The sequence below is a fragment of the Elephantulus edwardii genome, unplaced genomic scaffold (assembly GCF_000299155.1).
Source record: "Elephantulus edwardii isolate Elephantulus edwardi_28Jun2011 unplaced genomic scaffold, EleEdw1.0 scaffold00277, whole genome shotgun sequence".
Lineage (NCBI taxonomy): Eukaryota > Metazoa > Chordata > Mammalia > Macroscelidea > Macroscelididae > Elephantulus > Elephantulus edwardii.
Window position 1 is genome coordinate 3,607,326 of NW_006400027.1, and position 18,125 is coordinate 3,625,450.

General features: G+C 41.5%; 1 pseudogene; it reads left to right on the forward strand.

The window, feature by feature from the left end:
* LOC102863471 overlaps positions 1-5,831 on the forward strand; it is a 150,414-nt pseudogene extending 144,583 nt beyond the window's left edge.
* Positions 5,832-18,125: the final 12,294 nt, after the last annotated feature.

Consider the following 18,125-nt stretch of genomic DNA (forward strand, 5'->3'; position numbering starts at 1 on the left):
AAGTATAAGTTTCGCATTAGAACAATCAAGTGTTCTGGGATTCCCATTCTTCTCAGAGTCAGCCACAGTTTGCTATGATCTACACAGTCAAATGCCTTTGCATAGTCAATGAAACACAGATAGACATTCCTCTGTCTATCTTTTTTGACATAGGTCAAAAACCTATGATTCAGGTCATAGACTTTTTTAATCTCTTCCCATGCCTCTAAGAGCTAGACAATGTATAAGGATGACAGAAGAAGAATCGACACGTTTAGATTGTAGTGTTTGAAAAAAGTACTGAATATCTCATGACTCCCAAAAGAACATATATGTCTTGGGAAAAGTATAACTTTGGAGGCAAATATATAGAAACTTGATCTCACACATTTTAGGCATGTGACTAGGAGAAGTTATTCCTTGGAAAGGGACATCATTCCAAGAAAGGTAAAATTTCAGTAAAAGAAGAATGCCTTGAGCAAGATGGATTGACACAGTAACTTCAACATGGACTCAAGTGTGTTAGAGATGAGAAGAACAGCACAGGATAGGACAAGGCTCATATCTGTTGTTCATAGTGTTGCTGTCATTCCTACTTGACTTAACTGTACCTAATAACATGCCCAAAGTATATGAAATGAACCTTAGTCATACTTGCCTCTACGAAGCACTCTAGTTGCACTTTCTCCAAGATTAGTTTGTTAATTTGGCAGTCTCTAAGCAATTCAGCAAACTTCTCCAACACCGCAGTGCAGAAGCATTGACTCTTCTCCTGTCATCCTTATTCATTCTCCAGCTCTCTAATACATAGCAGATGATTAAAACAAAACAATAATGGCTTACATAAAGCACACCTTAATCTTTAGACTGACATAATTGCTCTTCAGGACTTTGAAAAGGTCCCACCACCTTTAGTTGGAACATCATCTTCAGCCTGGAGCAGAAGCAGCCAAGCAGATGAAGGCACAGATCAGCAATGGCCGGAGTTCCATCTTAAGCTGGGAGTATTTCCTATAGTTCAGGAGGTTCTAAGTCCAAATTCAAGGTGACAATTGTAGGGGTGGGCACTCTCTTTCTGTTGTTTGTGGAGGAAAGTCCTTGTTTCCTTCAGTATTTGTAGTTCCAACATTCCCCAGAGACTTCCATTTCTGGCTTTCTCTTTTCTCAAAAGAGTTTTGCCTTGCAGCATCCTGGGTCCAAAAGCAGACCTCTACTCTTGGTGAATATTTGCTTCTGACGTCCTCCAGAACTGAAATATTCATGGTTCAACTTTCTCCATTTTTATTTCTTGTAAGATAAAAGATTTAACAGGCCATATTCTAGGGGAATTCCCTGTATGTATAGTTAGTGTTGAGATACAATTAGGGAATGTTGTATTCCACCCTTAACTTCCTCTCATGCACCTGTTTGGTTTAACAGATCACTGAGATCATTACATATCTTCCACACTTTAACATAATAAATAGGGGTTTTGCAGCATTGACAATTCAATCCATTATAGGACACTTTGCACTGGCTCCTATTCTGACACTTGTCACATCCTGCACATTTGCAATAAATGCATAAACGTCTGGATGTTTGCTGACTATGTACCAAACTTCTATTAATGACCAAAGTCAAGTCTGATTGTTCACATTATCTCTTTTTCTTTCACATTTTTTTGTTCTGCACATGAAGGATGGACAATCTGCTCCTGTGCAATTAACTGCCTCTGAAAACCTGCTAGAAGGTCAGCTATGGGTCGCTTCTGATTGGACAGTACACAACAACAACCACCACACAAAGTGGTGTCTTTGGGAGGTTTGTTGTTATTGTTGTTATGTGCCGTCGAGTCGTTTGCAACTCATCGCGACCCTATGTACAACAGCCCTAAACCCTGCTCTATCCTGTGCCAATCGCATGGCCTCTTACACACCCATCCCGATAACCCCAGTTACTGAATCAATCCACCTCATAGAGGACCTTCCCCTCCTGTGCTTCCCTTCTACCCTACCAAGCATGATGTCTCTCTCCAAGGACCTGTCTCTCCTTAGAACATGTCCAAAGTACGTCAGGTGAAGCCGCAGAATCCTTGCCTCCAAGGAGTAGCCTGGTTTAACCCTCTCCAGGATGAATCTGTTTGTTTTCTTGGCAGTCCAGGGTACAGTCAATACTCTTCTCCAGCACCACAACTCAAAGGCATCAATTCTCCTTCTATCCTCCCTAGTCATTATCCAACTCTTTGATGCATAACAAGTGATTGCAAAGACCATGGCCTGTATCAGGTGCACCTTAGTTTCCACAGAGACACCGTTGCTCTTGAGTACTTTAGAGAGGTCCCTAACAGCAGACTACCCCATCGCAATATGTCTTTGGATTTCCTGGCTGCTAGTGCCAAGAGTGTTGACCGTGGAGCCGAGCAAACTGAAGCTGTGAACAATCTCAATCTCTTCACCATCCACTCTGATGCTGCCAGTTGTTCCAGGGGTAAGAATCTTTGTCTTCTTGACATTGAGCCTCAGTCTATACTGAAGGCTGCAGTCCTTGACCCTCTGTAGCAAGTGCATGAGGTCCTCCTCAGTTTCGGCAAGCAGGGTTGTGTCATCTGCATAACGCAGATTGTTAATAGATATTCCACCAATCCTGACGCCACACTTCTCCTCATAAAGCCCGGCTTCTTGGATAATCTGCTCTGCATACAGGTTGAAATGGTTAACACACTTAACTACTAACTGAAAAAGTAGTCCAAGGTCATTTAGAGGTATCTGCAAGCACGTCGGAGAGCACGAAGATGGCACAGGTTAATGTTGGACTGCCACTAGGCCAACAGAGCTCCCTGTTAGTACCCTTGTTGAAATACATGTCCCTCTATGTAAAGCCAAAGAGAAGGAAATTGAAAATTTTTACCTAATCTTGCAGTCTAAAATCTACCAAACATGCAATCAAGATAGGTTAATGTTAATTGGTGACTAGAATGCAGAAGTTGGAAATAAAGAAGGATGAATGGTACTTAGAAAATATGGATTTGGTAGTAGAAATGAGGCTGGCGATGGAAGAATAAAATTTTACATGTTCAATTATTTATTCATTGCAAATACAGTAAGAAAACAAACAAACCACAGTGAATTTACACATGGACCACACCTGATGGACTGCATAATAATCAGATTGGCTAAATAATGTGGAAGAAATTGTTGGAGAAGTACAATATCATCAGTCAAACCTAGCCCAGGGACAGATTGTGAGACAAATCACCAATTACTTATGTGCAAGTATTGAGACAGAAGAAAATTAAAATACATTCAGAATATGATCTTGAGTCTATTCCATCTGTGTTTTAAAATCATCTTAAAAATAGGTTTGAAGCATTGAACAGCAGTGACTGAAGAGCAGACAAGTTTTGGGATGACATCAAGAATATCATTAATTAAGAGAGTAAAAGATCACTACAAAGACAGAAGAGAAAGGAAAAAAATCTTAAATGGAAGTCAGAAGAGACTGAAAATTGCACTAGAGCATCGAGAAGCCAAAGCAAAGTGAAAAGATGCTGAAGTAAAGGAGCTGAATAAACTTCAAAGGCAACTTGAGAAGACAAAAGCAAATATTATATTGGAATGTGTAGAGAGCTGATTTGGAGAATACAGAGAGACAAATTCACTGTGCATTTCTCAAGCTAAGAGGCCTGAAATACAAATTTAAACCTTTAGTCTCAATATTGAAGGATGTTATGAGTAATATGTTGAATGATCCCAAAAGCATCAAAAGAAGATGGAGGGAATACACAGAGTAACTCAATCATAAAGAATTTACTGACACAGAAAAATTTCAGAAAGTACCAAATGAGCAGGATCCAACAGTTATAAAGGAGAAAGTTGAAGCTGCACCGAAGGCATTGGCAAAAATAAGTCCCCATGACTAGATAGAATACCCATTGACATGTTTCAATAACAGATGCAGTCCTGAAAGCAATCACAAGTCTATGCCAGGAAATTTGAAGGACAGCTATTTAGTCCAACTGACTGGAAGATATTCATATTGATTGCTATTTCCAAGAAAAGTGACCCAACGGAATATGAAAACTATTGAACAATATTATTAATATCACATGAAAACAAAATATTACTTATGATCTTTTAAAAAATTCTAGAACATTTCATTATCAAGGAACTGCCAGAATTTCAAGCAGGTCTTAGAAAAAGTCATGACAACAGGGATATCATTCCTGATGTCAGATGATCCCTGGCTGAAAGTAAAGAATACCAGAAGAATGTCTATTTATGGTGTATTGGCTATGCAAAGGCATTTGACTGTGTGGATCATAACAAATTATGGTTAACATCCAGAAAAATGAAAATCCCACTACAATTAATTGTACTCATGTGAAACCTAGAACTGGTCCAACAGGCTGTTGTACAAAGCAAGGGAATATTGTTGAATCATCTGGAACTCACAGTGACCCTCAGTACAGAAGTCTGTCCTATGCAACCCAGTCTCACTACCCCCCCCCCCACACACACAATGTCCCAGTTACTGTAGCATTCCATCTCATCCAGGGTCTTCATCTCCTGCACTGTCCCTCCACCCTTCCGAGCATGATGTCCTCCAATGACCTCCACGATGTCCCTCTTAGCCGCATGCCCAAAGTATGTGAGACAGAACTTTAAAATCCCAGCCTCCAACTTTGACTTTAGGAGCTAGCCCATTGACTTCCACTGGGAGGAGCCCAGCAGCCGGAAGGAATCTCGAGGGGGCCCTTCTCGCCGGGGTGCGGCCCTGCTTCGCCCAGAGCCCCTGCATCGGGGGACAGCAGACACCCTCCTCAACCAGGTCAAGAAGCTGCCTTGTCAAATCACCAGCTATACCCAGGCTCTGTGTACCTGCTTCAGAAGGCCCTCATGCCTGTGCTCCTGCAGGGCCAAGCCCGGCTGGTGGAAGAGTATAACGGGTGCCGGGCAAAGCTGCTGGCCTGTGATGGCAGTGAGATTGATACCATGTTTGTGGACCGACGGGGGACAGCTGAATCCCAGGGACAGAAGCTGGTGATCTGCTGCGAGGGAAATGCAGGGTTCTATGAAGTGGGCTGTGTTTCCACACCCCTGGAAGCTGGATATTCAGTCCTGGGCTGGAATCATCCAGGCTTTGCTGGAAGCACGGGAGTACCGTTCCCACAGAATGAGGCCAGTGCAATGGATGTGGTGGTCCAGTTCGCCATTCACCGCCTGGGCTTCCAGCCCCAGGACATTGTCATCTATGCTTGGTCCACTGGTGGCTTTACAGCCATCTGGGCAGCCATGTCCTACCCAGACATCAGTGCTGTGATCCTGGATGCTTCCTTTGATGACCTGGTGTCCTTGGCCTTGAAAGTCATGCCAGACAGCTGGAGGGGTCTGGTGACCAGGACTGTGAGACAGCACCTCAATCTAAACAATGCAGAGCAATTGTGCCGGTACCAGCACCCTGTGCTACTGATCCGGAGGACGAAGGATGAGATCATCACTACCACGGTTCCTGAGGACATCATGTCCAACCGAGGCAATGATCTCCTACTAAAACTCCTGCAGCATCCGTATCCCCGAGTCATGGCCGAGGAGGGCTTGCGAGTGGTGAAGCAGTGGCTGGAGGCTTCCTCACAGGTGGAAGAAGCCTCGATTTACAGCCGATGGGAAGTAGAGGAAGACTGGTGTCTATCTGTCCTCCGCTCCTACCAGGCAGAACATGGGCCTGACTTCCCCTGGAGCGTGGGAGAGGATATGAGTGCAGAGGGACGGCAGCAGCTGGCTTTGTTTCTAGCTTGGAAGCATCTGCACAACTTCGAGGCTACACACTGCACCCCACTCCCAGCCCAGAACTTCCAGATGCCCTGGCACCTCTAGGGACCATCCTGGGACTCATTCTGGAGGATTGGGTTGGGAGAGGGCGTGAAGAAGGACGCTCTTACTTGTGATTCTCCGTTCACGTTGCTGTTTGTGAAAGTGAGAGACCATCCCCCTTCTCACTGTTCTTGCACGTTTCTTCTCTTCCACCTGCCAGTACTCCCCCAACACCCACCCTGCATTAAATTAATGGATTATTCCTAATGATTAATAAAATGGTATTTTTTTCTAACTGGAAAAAAAAATCCCAGCCTCCAAGGAGAAACTTAGTTTCACCCACTCTAAGACAGACCTATTTGTTCTCTTGGCAGCCCATGGTATGTCCAAGACTCCTCTCCAGCACCACAACTCGAAGGCATCAATTCTTCCATCATCCTTAGTCATTGTCCAGCTCCTTGATGCATAGCAAGTAATTGTGAAGACCATGGCCTGGATCAGGTGCACTTTAGTCTCTAGACTGACATTGTTGCTTTTCAGTGCTCTGGAGATGTCCTGGAAAATTGATTCTGATGCCACATTCTTCTTCATAGATTCAAGCTTCACAAACTGTTCAGCATACAGACTGAATAGATATTGAGAGAATACAACTCTGATGCATTATTTTCTAAATTTTAAACCATGTAGTGTTCCCTGCAAGTGAGCTCAGGTGACCTAGTGGTAAGAAGATGCATTTCGATCCTAAAGGCACACAGTTCGAGACCACCAGTTGCTCCTCAGGAGAATGATGGGCAATCTCCTCCTGTATTATCAACTGCCTCTGAAAACCTGCCAGAGGGTCAGCTATGGGCAGGTTCCTACTCAACGATACAGAACAACAACAACAACAGTGTTCCCTACTGCCAGGAAACTAAATTTTAAACAATACATGGTTTAAAATTTAGAAAAGAGTGCATCAGGGTTGTATTCTCTCTCCATATGTATTCAATCTGTATACTGAGCAAATATTTGAAAAGCTGGAATCTATGAAGAAAAATGTGGCATCAGAAACAGAGGAAGAAGGCTCATTACTAACCTGCGTTAATCAGATGACACAACTTTGCTTGTTAAAAATTAGGACTTGAAGCATTTGTTGCAGAAGATCAAGAATGGAACCTTCAATATGGGTAGCATCTTAATGTCAAGAAAGCAAAATTCTTAGGCAACATCGTGATAAATGGAAAAAAGATTGAAGTTGTCAATTATTTCATCTTACTTGGATCCACAATATACATCTTTGGTACAGCAGTCAGGAGACTTACTGGATTGGCAAAGTCTACAGTCAGGGACTTCTCCAAATTATTGAGGAACGTGACATCCAACTGAGGAGTAAAGTGTGTTTGATTCAGATTATGGTCTTTCTGAGAGCAGAGTAGTAAATAAGGATGACAGAAAAAGAAGTCTTTGAGTTGTGGCATTGGAGAAAAGTACTGAATATCCCTTGGACTGCCAAGACAATAAACAAATATGTCTTGGGGAAGATGCAGCCAGAGTGCTCTTTGGAAGCAAAGGTGATTACACTTCATCTCACACATACTTTTGGCATGTTGCTAGGAGAACATCATGCTTGAAAGCGTGGAGAGTTGGTGAAGGAGAAGAAGATCTTCAGTCCGGTGGACAGACACAGTGATTGCTTTAATGCACAGTGATAGCTGTAATGAGCTCTAGTGTGTCAAGAAGTGTGAGGATGGCACAGGATAGGAAAGGGCTCATATCTGTTGTACGTCGAATTACTGTGGTTTGTAATAAACTTGGCAACATCTAACAACAACAACACTATCAGACTGGGCAGAAAAAGCAACACCTAACTCCATGAAATGATTCTCTAGAGGAAAGTTTTGTCTCTCTTTTAAGGTTTTCCTTAAACCGTTTGTCAGATGAGAGTCAGCAGGCTTCTTTCCACATCAACCATCACAACTCTGGATGTGCTGCCAGTGAGTCATGTCCACAGTGTTCAGCTACTCCTCGCATCTCTAGACATGCTTCTGCACCCTCGTGTAAGCATTCATGCACGGAAGCTCTGGTGTATGTGCTTGCTGGTTCTTGATTTTGCTGACCTTTTAGCAAAAGGTCTGTATTATTTAAAACTAGAAGGCCCCTTTCCATCTCCCACCCAATCCCGACTTGCACCCCCAGGTAAATGAAGCCACTTCACCCCCAGGCAAATGAAGCCATTCAAATATTTGTTGATCATGTCATGTGTTCCCGTTCGACCTTGCAATTCCTGTCATGCCCCACATGTCAGTTTAGAGCAAAACGCCATTAATACTTCCAGTGCACTAATGGATGCTTCCCACACGAATGCATTAATGAAATGTGTTATTGTTTCCCTCACAGGACATTAACAATCTACCTCACGCTGAACCCTTCAAGCCCCAAGGAGCCGCTGGAAACCACTAGCTATCAAATGAACACTCAGTTCTGCCTCAGTAACTTTAAGTTCATCACTGAAGTGTCACTTATGTGAGAAGAAGATACAAGCCTCTGAGGGATTAGGGGCCCAGCTTCAATTACCATGAAGAATAACAGGAAGGAGGTGATCGCTGCAAAAGAGGGCCAGGGAGCATCAGCACTGAAACAAACCCTGCCCCAGTGAAACAGGAAAGAGCTGGTGTCACAGGAGTGACTGTTTCTTTCCTCCCCACTTTGTCTGAAGGCTCACAATTTGAATAATGAAGGTGGGTTTGGTTTTCTTCTCAAGTACACCAATGCAGGCGGTCTGCATTTCAGATGGCACAACTGACATATTAAGAGGGATTAAAGTTTCTGTACACAGCAATGTTTAAATTAGCTTCCTTAAGCCCTAAAGAAATCTTTCCAGCTGATTTTCAAAATGAACCCCAGCAAGTCCCACAGACACCCCACACAGGTTGCCTAAACAGCGACAGCATTCTGTTTGGCCAGCTGTTTTGTAAAATCAGAAGAAAAGGAGAGGTAATTCCCTTTCAGTGCTGCCCCAGTCAGTATTTCTTCTGTAATTAAAATTGAAAGCTTTCCCCAACAGGTTCTCCAGGCGTCTCCAGGAGAAACAGATTTCTCTTTTCCTGTGTAATTAAGCACAAATTGTAAGGTGCGCAGCTGTACCCCAGAGGAGCAATGAGCGGGCAAAGGTGCCCCGTCCCAGGCTGGAGGAAGCCTTTGTGTGAGGTTAGCTTGTAGGAAATGCTAATTGTTTTTTCTCTTGCCATTAGACAATAATCCCTACAGTGCAGGACATTTTTCACAGGTGGGGACCTGAAAGGTGAGGGAAGCTGGTACAGCATAAATGGCACAGACACAATCAACTGTACCTCAGTGGTGCCATGGCAAGGAGACAATTGTGTTTCTGCCAACAATGGACCACACAACTCCTTTTACTCCTGGCCTGAGAAGTAGGCTTAGCAGGAGGTACTAAATGCAGTCTCTGAATGTTCCATGTCACTAAGCTGGTGCCCTAAACAGAAGCTTCCCATCACAACCAGGCGTCTAATCTCACACTCTTGCCACAGGAGCCAGTCAAAGCTTAACTCCTTCCTGGCTACTGAGTGCTCAGCATCCAGCTTGCACAAGCCATGGGCCCACATCTCCCTGTATTCCTCTGAAGGGGAGGGGACAATAATGACAACTGTCCTCTGAGGTACAGTCCCCAGAGCAGCTCAGGGAAGGGGACCATACTTCTCACAGGAGGCAAATGGGACCACCGCGACATCACTGCAAATGCCTCTTTCTCAGCAAGTCTCATTGCAAATGCCCTTTACTTCAGTTCTCTTCACCCCTCGGGAGAAGTGGTTGTCAATCCTGTAACCACAGTTGACAGGTTGGTTTTGTTTTTTGTTTTTTTGTTTTCTTTGTTTTGTTTTGTTTTAATTTTAACCCTGTAGTTGACAGGAATTAAGATGTCACTCTGATTATAGGCCCATGGTGCTCACACCCTAGGTGATGTCCCATCCTTTAGCCTGTGTGTGGAACCTATGACATTCTTTTAAACAGTCATCATCACCATCCTCTCATTGCCATTGAGTCAGAAACCCCAGCAGTTTTCAAAGGCTGTAAATCACACGGGAGGAGACTGGCCATCTCTCTCCTATGGAGCTGTTGGTGGATTCAAACCACCAGGGAGGCATCACCAGTGCAACTCTCTGATGTCTAAGTCACCAGAGCTCCCTTTTAACAGACAAATGTGGCAAAAGTCAAAGACGTTTGAAAATTGAATTAAGGTCCTTGAGGCACCACTGACTTCTTGGTAGAATTCCCAGCTCTTCATTTGGTTTCCTGGCCCATGCACCTCCTGCCCAGACCCCACCTGTCTATGTATGGAGGTCTGCATCCTGCTGTGATGCCCAAGATCAGCTGGTACGCCACAGTGGAACAAATAGAGCAAATACAGTCACTCAAGCTGATGGGGTAACACCAGCTGCATTTCATCTCACCACGTATTCGTGGTCATGTATCAGAGGCTGGCTGCACAGCAACTGACAATTATGGCTCTTAATCAGATGACACAAGTGAACAAAAATGGCATTGGTCTGCATGGCCCTGCTTAATCAGGATAAAGCCCTTTAAAGAGGGTTCCATTATGTGCAATGTTTGGATGAGCCTCCAGATTGACTCATGATGGGAAGCAGGAGTGTCATCCACTTCCTAAACTAGATGCTCTGAAAACTCTCCAAACTCTCTAAATATACAGAAATATATTACTTATAGAATATAGTTCAGGTCTTTCATGCAAAGCTTACTCTGAGTCATATTGAACTCGATGACATTTAACTACTGCTAAATGAGACTAGTGCTGTTATATCTGGAAGAATACCCTTCCACTTTGCACATCACTCTTTGTCAATGTGCTGTATGAAGTCACCTGGGTTTACTGTGATGCTGAACCATGGAGATATCAAATACCATAATTGTTTCCTATTGTGGACAGTGTTTGGTAGAGATCCCAGTTGTAAAATGGGTTTGGAAGTAGGAGTGTCATCCACTTCCTAAACCACACGCCTCTGGAAACTCTGTGAACGTGGAGAAATGATGTTAGCTATGGAAAGGCATTAGGTCTTTTGTTCATAGAGTGGTTATGAGTCATGCTCTACTCGACAGCAATCAGTAATAACAGGCCCACTATGAGCTCAGAGTTTCCCTTTGTTGGTTGATAAATTCCGCAATCATTTAGAAGAAGCCCATGCATTGAGGACCTGCAGGTGGTGTTAGGATCTGAAGACGGCCAGCAAAGCCAGGGTCCTAAGTTTTCCAATGATGAAAAATTCTGCCCAAAACCTGTTGAGCTTGGAAGTAGATTCTTCCCAAGTCAGTGCCCTGATGCAAATGCAGTTCTGTCAATCCCTGCATTGGAACCAAGTGATACCCTGAGGTGAAGACCCCAATTAAGTAATTCGTTGACTCCTGCAGGACAACAAACATGTGACTTTCTAACCCACTGAGTCTGTGGTAATTTATTAGGGAGAAATAAGTAACATCATCAACATCTTCATTATTAGCCATAACGTTTAATAAGCATGTATTTACTCCCTGCAGTTAATTTAAACCACATCTCACATGTTATTATGTGCTGTCGAGTCGCTTGCGACTCATAGCGAACCTATATACAACATTCCTAAACTCTGCTCTGTCCTGTGCCAATCACACAATCTCCGATACACCATCTCCATTTCCCAGTCACTGAATACATGTATCTCACATATATTCCCATGAAAATACAAGAAAAGGAATTCTTTCTCTAGAGGGTTCCATAGATATGCTTTAAACAGGAGTCTTGTCACTCTCTAGTCACAGATTGGTTTCTGAAAGCAGCACTAAATTTGAAAATGACCTTTGTTCCATAGACAAAGACTTTCCTCATCTGAATTGCTCCCATCAGCCTGGCCACAACCAGCAGAGAGTCTTGAGACTGAGATCCACCTTCATTTGTTAAAAGGAAAAGCAGATAGTAAATTATTCTTAGCGGAGGCTTCCTTCTGGATGTAATTAGAACCATAAAAAAGAAAGAGCCAAAGTGGGGTGGGAGGGTGGGAAGTAAAATAGTCAGGTGGAAGAGGTTTATGAATGGTAGAAGCCTTCAGGGAGCTTTCCATTAGAAAGGATAATAATATCCATACCTCACAATTACATAGAATTCTATAACCAGCAGAGCACTTACGCACGTATTTTTCCGTTAGTCTCAGAAATGCGCTGTGGTATACAGAGAAGTTTCTTCCCACTTTTTCTCAGTTTTATAGATGAAGAAACTATTGTTCAGAGAGATTCAGTGACTTGCTTCAGTTCATGATGTTGTTACTACGACTCATAGCAACCTTATGTAAAACAGGCCTAAACCCTGTGCCAATCTCACCGTCTCTGAGACATGTAAACCCATTACTCCAATCACTGAATCAAAATCCACCTAATAGAAGGTCTTCCTCTCCTGTGCTGTCCCTCCACCCTCCCAAGAATAACGTCCCTTTCCAAGGACTGCTCCCTACTTGCAACATGTCCAAAGTATGTCAGGTGAAGCTTCAGAATCCTTGCCGCCAAGGAGCAGCCTGATTTAACTCTCTCCAGGATGAACCTGTTTGTTTTCTCAGCAGTCCATGGTACATTCAATACTCTTCTCCAACACTACAGCTCAAAGGCATTAATTCTTCTTCTATATTCCCTAGTCATTGTCCAGATTTCTGATGCTTCAGCTCATAAGTAGAAAATAGTAATATGGAATTGAAATTAGGATATTCAGCTCCCAAATTTTGTTTTCCATACACTCAAAAACTATGAGTGACCTTCACAGTTAAAAGGAGAAGGTGACCTTCCTAGGAGAAGGTGACCTTCAGAACAATTCTGAGCAGTAAATACCAATCTACTCAGTTTAGCTATCCCACTATCCTTTCTTCTGTCTATATTACAAAACATTTTCAACTTCTGATTGGCAAATGCCACATTGTTGCTATTTACCATCAAGTTGGAACTGACCCATAGCTGACCCTCCAGCAGGTTTTCAGAGGCAGTTAATTACACAGGAGGAGATTGCCCATCCTTCTTCCACGAAGCAACTGTTGGCCTCAAACCAGGTGCCTTCAGGATTGCAGCACAGCTTCTTGCCACTCGACCACCACTTATGGTTGTGCATCCTGCAATCAATCACAACTCATAGATACCCTGCAAGACAGAATGGAAATGCCCCATTGGTTTCACAGGCTGTCATCTTTACCAAGAGACTAGTCTTTCCTCCTTAGAAGGAGCGGCCAAGCATTTAGTCTATGTGCCACCATTATGTGCTTTCCCTTATGAGCAGAATGCTTCTATTTTCTGTTCTCACAGAGCGAAGTAGTATGAGATAAAAATTATTTCAAGTTACAATTGAAGAAAACTGTTTCCATAAGTTAATGGCATTCCATTTCTTCCAATTATTATCAACACCAAATAAGTGTTTACCTACCCAGTTTCATGAAATTTGAGGATAAGTACTACTATAATCTCACAGGAAGTTAAGTATGAAGACATTATTACTATGAATTTGCTGGTAAATCTCAGTATTCACATGTGATTTCAGTGTACCCCAAAGAAGTAAACTGCTTGAAAAATTACCCTTTCCATTGAAGTAAAAATTCCCCTTGAAGCTGCTTTTTTCTCCCTCAAAGAAACAAAGCTGACCTACTTTAGAAGTTAGAAGAAGAGAAAGGAAGTTGTTCTGTTCAACCAGCGTCAATTGCTGAGAGCTATCCAATTCTCAATATATTACCCCCCCCCCAAGGAAGCATTCAGCCAACATTTTTATTGGACTGATGCCCAGATGTGCTCCATTAATTCATACAACTACCTTGTTGGAGAGCTCTAGGCATTGTTACTTATAAATCCTATAGAGCACAAACATATTTCTAGAAATATTATCAATTTTTGTTATATATGGCCTTAAAATACCCTCATAAATTATGCTTCCAAAACAAACTAGGTCATATTAGATGTCTTTTGCTATTTCAGTCATCTGAATTTCCTCAGACATGCTGTCTTTTATTTGCATATGCAACGTAACAAAATTCTTAGTGAGCTGGATCCTTTGGTCTCACCAGCAGCATAATAATGTATTTTTATAACATTTTATCTTTAAATCTATAATGAATATCTTTGATTGGTGGGTTTCACTAGCTCAAATCTATCTTCTAATTATACTATTTGTGATGCATTTTCTTTATGAGGAAATCTTCTGAGCATGACTAGTTTCTCTTATTTCAATTGCTAAACAATACAACAACAATAACAAAAAAATGTTGCTTAAAATTTAACTTTTTATAACATAAATATTGTTCTTGTTGTTAGGTGCCATCAATCCCAGGTTGCACATTATCCAAGACAACCTGTTTGGTGTTTCAATAGCTCACAATATAGTCAATACTCTTCCAAACTACCACAGTTCAAAGCATAGATCCTACTTCTGTCATTCTTATTCATTATCCAACTTTCAGATGCATAGAAAGTAACTGAAAATATCATGGCTTTATCAAGCAAACCTTAGTCTTCAAGTTGATAAAGTACTCTTTCACACTTTGGAGAGGTCCTCGGCAGCAGATTTCCCTAGTTCAACACATCTTCTGATAACTTGATTGTTATTACAATGGGTGTGGAGTGTGGATTGTGGATTGTTGTGGTTGAATGCCTTCGAGTGGAGCATGACTCATAGTGACCCTATGAACAAAAGGCCTGAAGCCTTTCTATATCTATGGACATTTATCTATTTATCATAGAGTTTCCAAAGGCATGTTGTTTAGGAAGTGGAAATGAAATTATTGACAATTCCCAACTTTCCTCCTTCTATCATTATGTTGCCTATTCTTACAAGGGTAAGGATTTTTTTTGTTTTCTTGATGTTGTAATGTAACTCATAATAAAGGTTGTAGATTTTGCTCTTCTGCTGTGTGTACTTGGAGTCATCTTCTTTTGCTGCAAGCAATGTTGTGTCATCTCCATAACTAAAATTATTGATGAAACTTTACAAGAGAAATGTAAAGTACATAATTTTAAACTATTTACCTTGTTCTTAAAAAAATAGATCGTCAATACTTCAACATGGTCATAGAAAGCTTTTCTAGAAGTAGTTATCATATTATTGCAAGCCAATTATACAGTGATTAATACTTTCTGACTAATCTTTCACTAAACATACTTCTTTTGTATTAGTAGGAGTTGATATGACGAACACATTATTCATAGAAAGGAAAGAAGTATTTTTGTCTACTATATTTTGTGTGGTAGGAAAAGCAGAACCACAATGCCATATTTCTGGCTGTGAAGAGAACTTTGATAGAGATCAGCTTTATCTGTGAAACCTTGAACAAATCTCATCCCTGTTGTCTGTAAACAAGAAGTTAACAACATCATTCAGATATTTATTTATGACTTAGAAACTAGTGAGAAACCTATTTTCTGCTTTCCATGATGACAGCAGGATAATCTGATTTATAGTATGGTTGAGAATGGGAGATTGTGAACTAGTTTCCATGAAGGTAACTGTCTCATGTTGAATTTAGGGAATACAGTATAGAACTGTGCTTAATAGGGATTTAAAGGGTTGTAATGTTCTCGAAGAAAAATATCAACATTTTCTTCTGAGATGTCTTGAAGTGAATTTGAACTAGCATTTTCTTACTAGCTCTTCCTATAGGCCCAGATAGAAGATTGTTGTTGTAAGGTGCCATCGAGTCAAGTAAGATTCATGGCAACCCAATGAACAACAGACTTAAGCCCTAGCCAGTTTTATCCTGCGCTATCCTCACAGTCTCTGACACACTCAAGCCCATTGCTGCATTCAGCGTGTCATTCCAGCTGGTCTTCTTCTCACTTGCTGTCCCTGCACCTTTCCAAGTATGATGTTCTTCTCTGAGGAATAACACCTACTCGCAACATGTGCAAAGTCTGAGAGAAAGAGTTTTATCATATTTGTCTCCAAGAAGCATTCTGGCTCCAAGATGCATTTGTTTGTTCTTTTGGCAGTCTATGGGGTGTTCAGTACTCTTCTCCTACAACACAATTCAAAGGCATCAGTTTTCTTCTTTCATCCTTATTCACTCTCCAGATCTCAGATGCATAACAAATGGTTGGAATGGCCATGGCCTGAGTCATCAAACTGACTGACATCATTGGTCCTTAATGATTTGGAAAAGTCTCTGACTTTTCTAGTGTAATATGTTTCCTCAACTCCTGATAGCTGATAGCAAGGTTGTTGATTATGGATCCAAGTACATTGAAGTTTTTGACAGTTTACAGCCAGAAGAGGATAAAATCGATGAATAGGACCTTACTTAATGTACTCAATTTTTATTTTATTTTATGTGCTTAATTTATGTGCTCAACAAAAACTTATCCCAATAAGGTGAAAAGAAAACCTACTGACTGGAAACAAACATTTGGCAACACCATTTCAGACAAGGATCTCATTACAAAAGTTTACAAAATCCTACAGGGCCTCCAAAAGAAAAAGACTGATAATCCAATTACAAAATGGACAAAAGACTTGGAAAGACTTTCCAAATCAGAGAACATTTGGATGACCAGCAGACACATAAAGAAATGCTTCAAATCACTGGCAACAAGAGAAATGCAAATCAAAACAATGAGATACCGTCTTACCCCAGGAGCAGTGGGAAAGTGTAGTAGGGCATGAAGTAATAAATATTGAAGAAGATGTGGTGAAATAGGAACTTTTTAAAAATACATTGTTGGTGGAATTGTAAAATGGTAAAACCACTCTGGAAGGCAGTTTGGCATTTCTGCAAAAAGCTGAACACAGAGATTCCATGTGACCAAGTTATTTCACTGCTTTGGAATATACCCTGAGAAAATGAGAATTGAGGCACAAACAGACTTGTATATCAATGTTCATAACACCATTATTCACCATAGCAAGAACATAGAAACAGCCTAAATTCCCAACCACAATGGAATAGACTGAAAAATTATGGTATACAATGGAATACTATGAAGCATGCAGGAACAATGATTTTGTAAATTACTCTCTAACATGGGAAGGACTGGTAAACTAAATAGTAAACTAACTCAGTCTTATAAAGACAAATACTGTATAGGAACATTATTGTAGAGCATGTACGAGGATCCAAGGAGGGAGGGGTACACTTAAAAATAAGGTCACACAATTTGATAGGAGGAGAGAGGGATTGGTAAAGGAAAGGGGAAAGGTCCAGTGTGAAAAAGAATATATATGAACTTTATGAATTTTGTATGTAAACCAGTATAAAATAAAACTTTAAAAAACATTTTTTTCTCTACCTCTCACTTTCTTACCCATTGGTCCAGGGATGAGAATTTTTGTTTTCTTAAAGACACAATCAATATGGAGCACTGTATACTTTTATCTTCTGCAGCAAATGTTATGATATTGTTGTTATTATTGTTGTATATTATCAAGTCAGAACCTTCACCTTCTAGCAGGTTTTCTGAGGCAATTAATTGAACGAGAAAAGATTGCCACTCCTTCTCCCGAGGAACAACTAGTGAATTCAAACTGTGTGCCTTCAGGATTGAAAAACAGCTTATCACTAGGCCACCAGACCTGCCATCAATATTAGCCATTACTAAACATTTTTAAGCTATTAAATGTATTTATTTATTTATATTATTAACTGATTTATTTACAAAATTCTAATACATTGTGTTTCACATCAGACCTTGCCCATTTTTTTCACACACACCCATCAAGTTGTGCCGATCCTTTGATTAACCTGCACCCCACTCCCACCTATACTTACTCCTCTGCTTCAGATCTTGCCCATTTTTTTCACACACACCCATCAAGTTGTGCCGATCCTTTGATTAACCTGCACCCCACTCCCACCTATACTTACTCCTCTGCTTCCGCGCCTCCCCCCACCTTGGATCCTCATATTCATTCTACAATAATGGTTTTCTACTTGTTCTTATGGGACTCAATTCATTCAGCCTTCTGCTCTCAAGACCCTCCCAAGTTAGTTGGTACCTTACAAAATCACTACTTCTGCGTGCTGCATGTTGTTGTTGTTGTTATGTGCCGTCGAGTCGTTTCCTACTCATAACGACCCTATGCACAACAGCCCTAAACCCTGCTCTATCCTGCTCCAACCGCACTGCCTCTGACACACCCATCCCGATTACGCCAGTCACTGAATCGATCATTCTCATAGAGGGTCCTCCCCTCCTGCGCTGTCCCTCCACCCTCCCAAGCATGATGTCCCTCTCCAAGGACCGTCCCTCCTGGCAACATGTCCAAGGTATGTCAGACGAAGCCCCAGAATCCTTGCCTCCAAGGAGAAGCTTGGTTTAATCCTCTCCAAGATGAATCTGTTTGTTTTCCTGGCAGTCCATGGT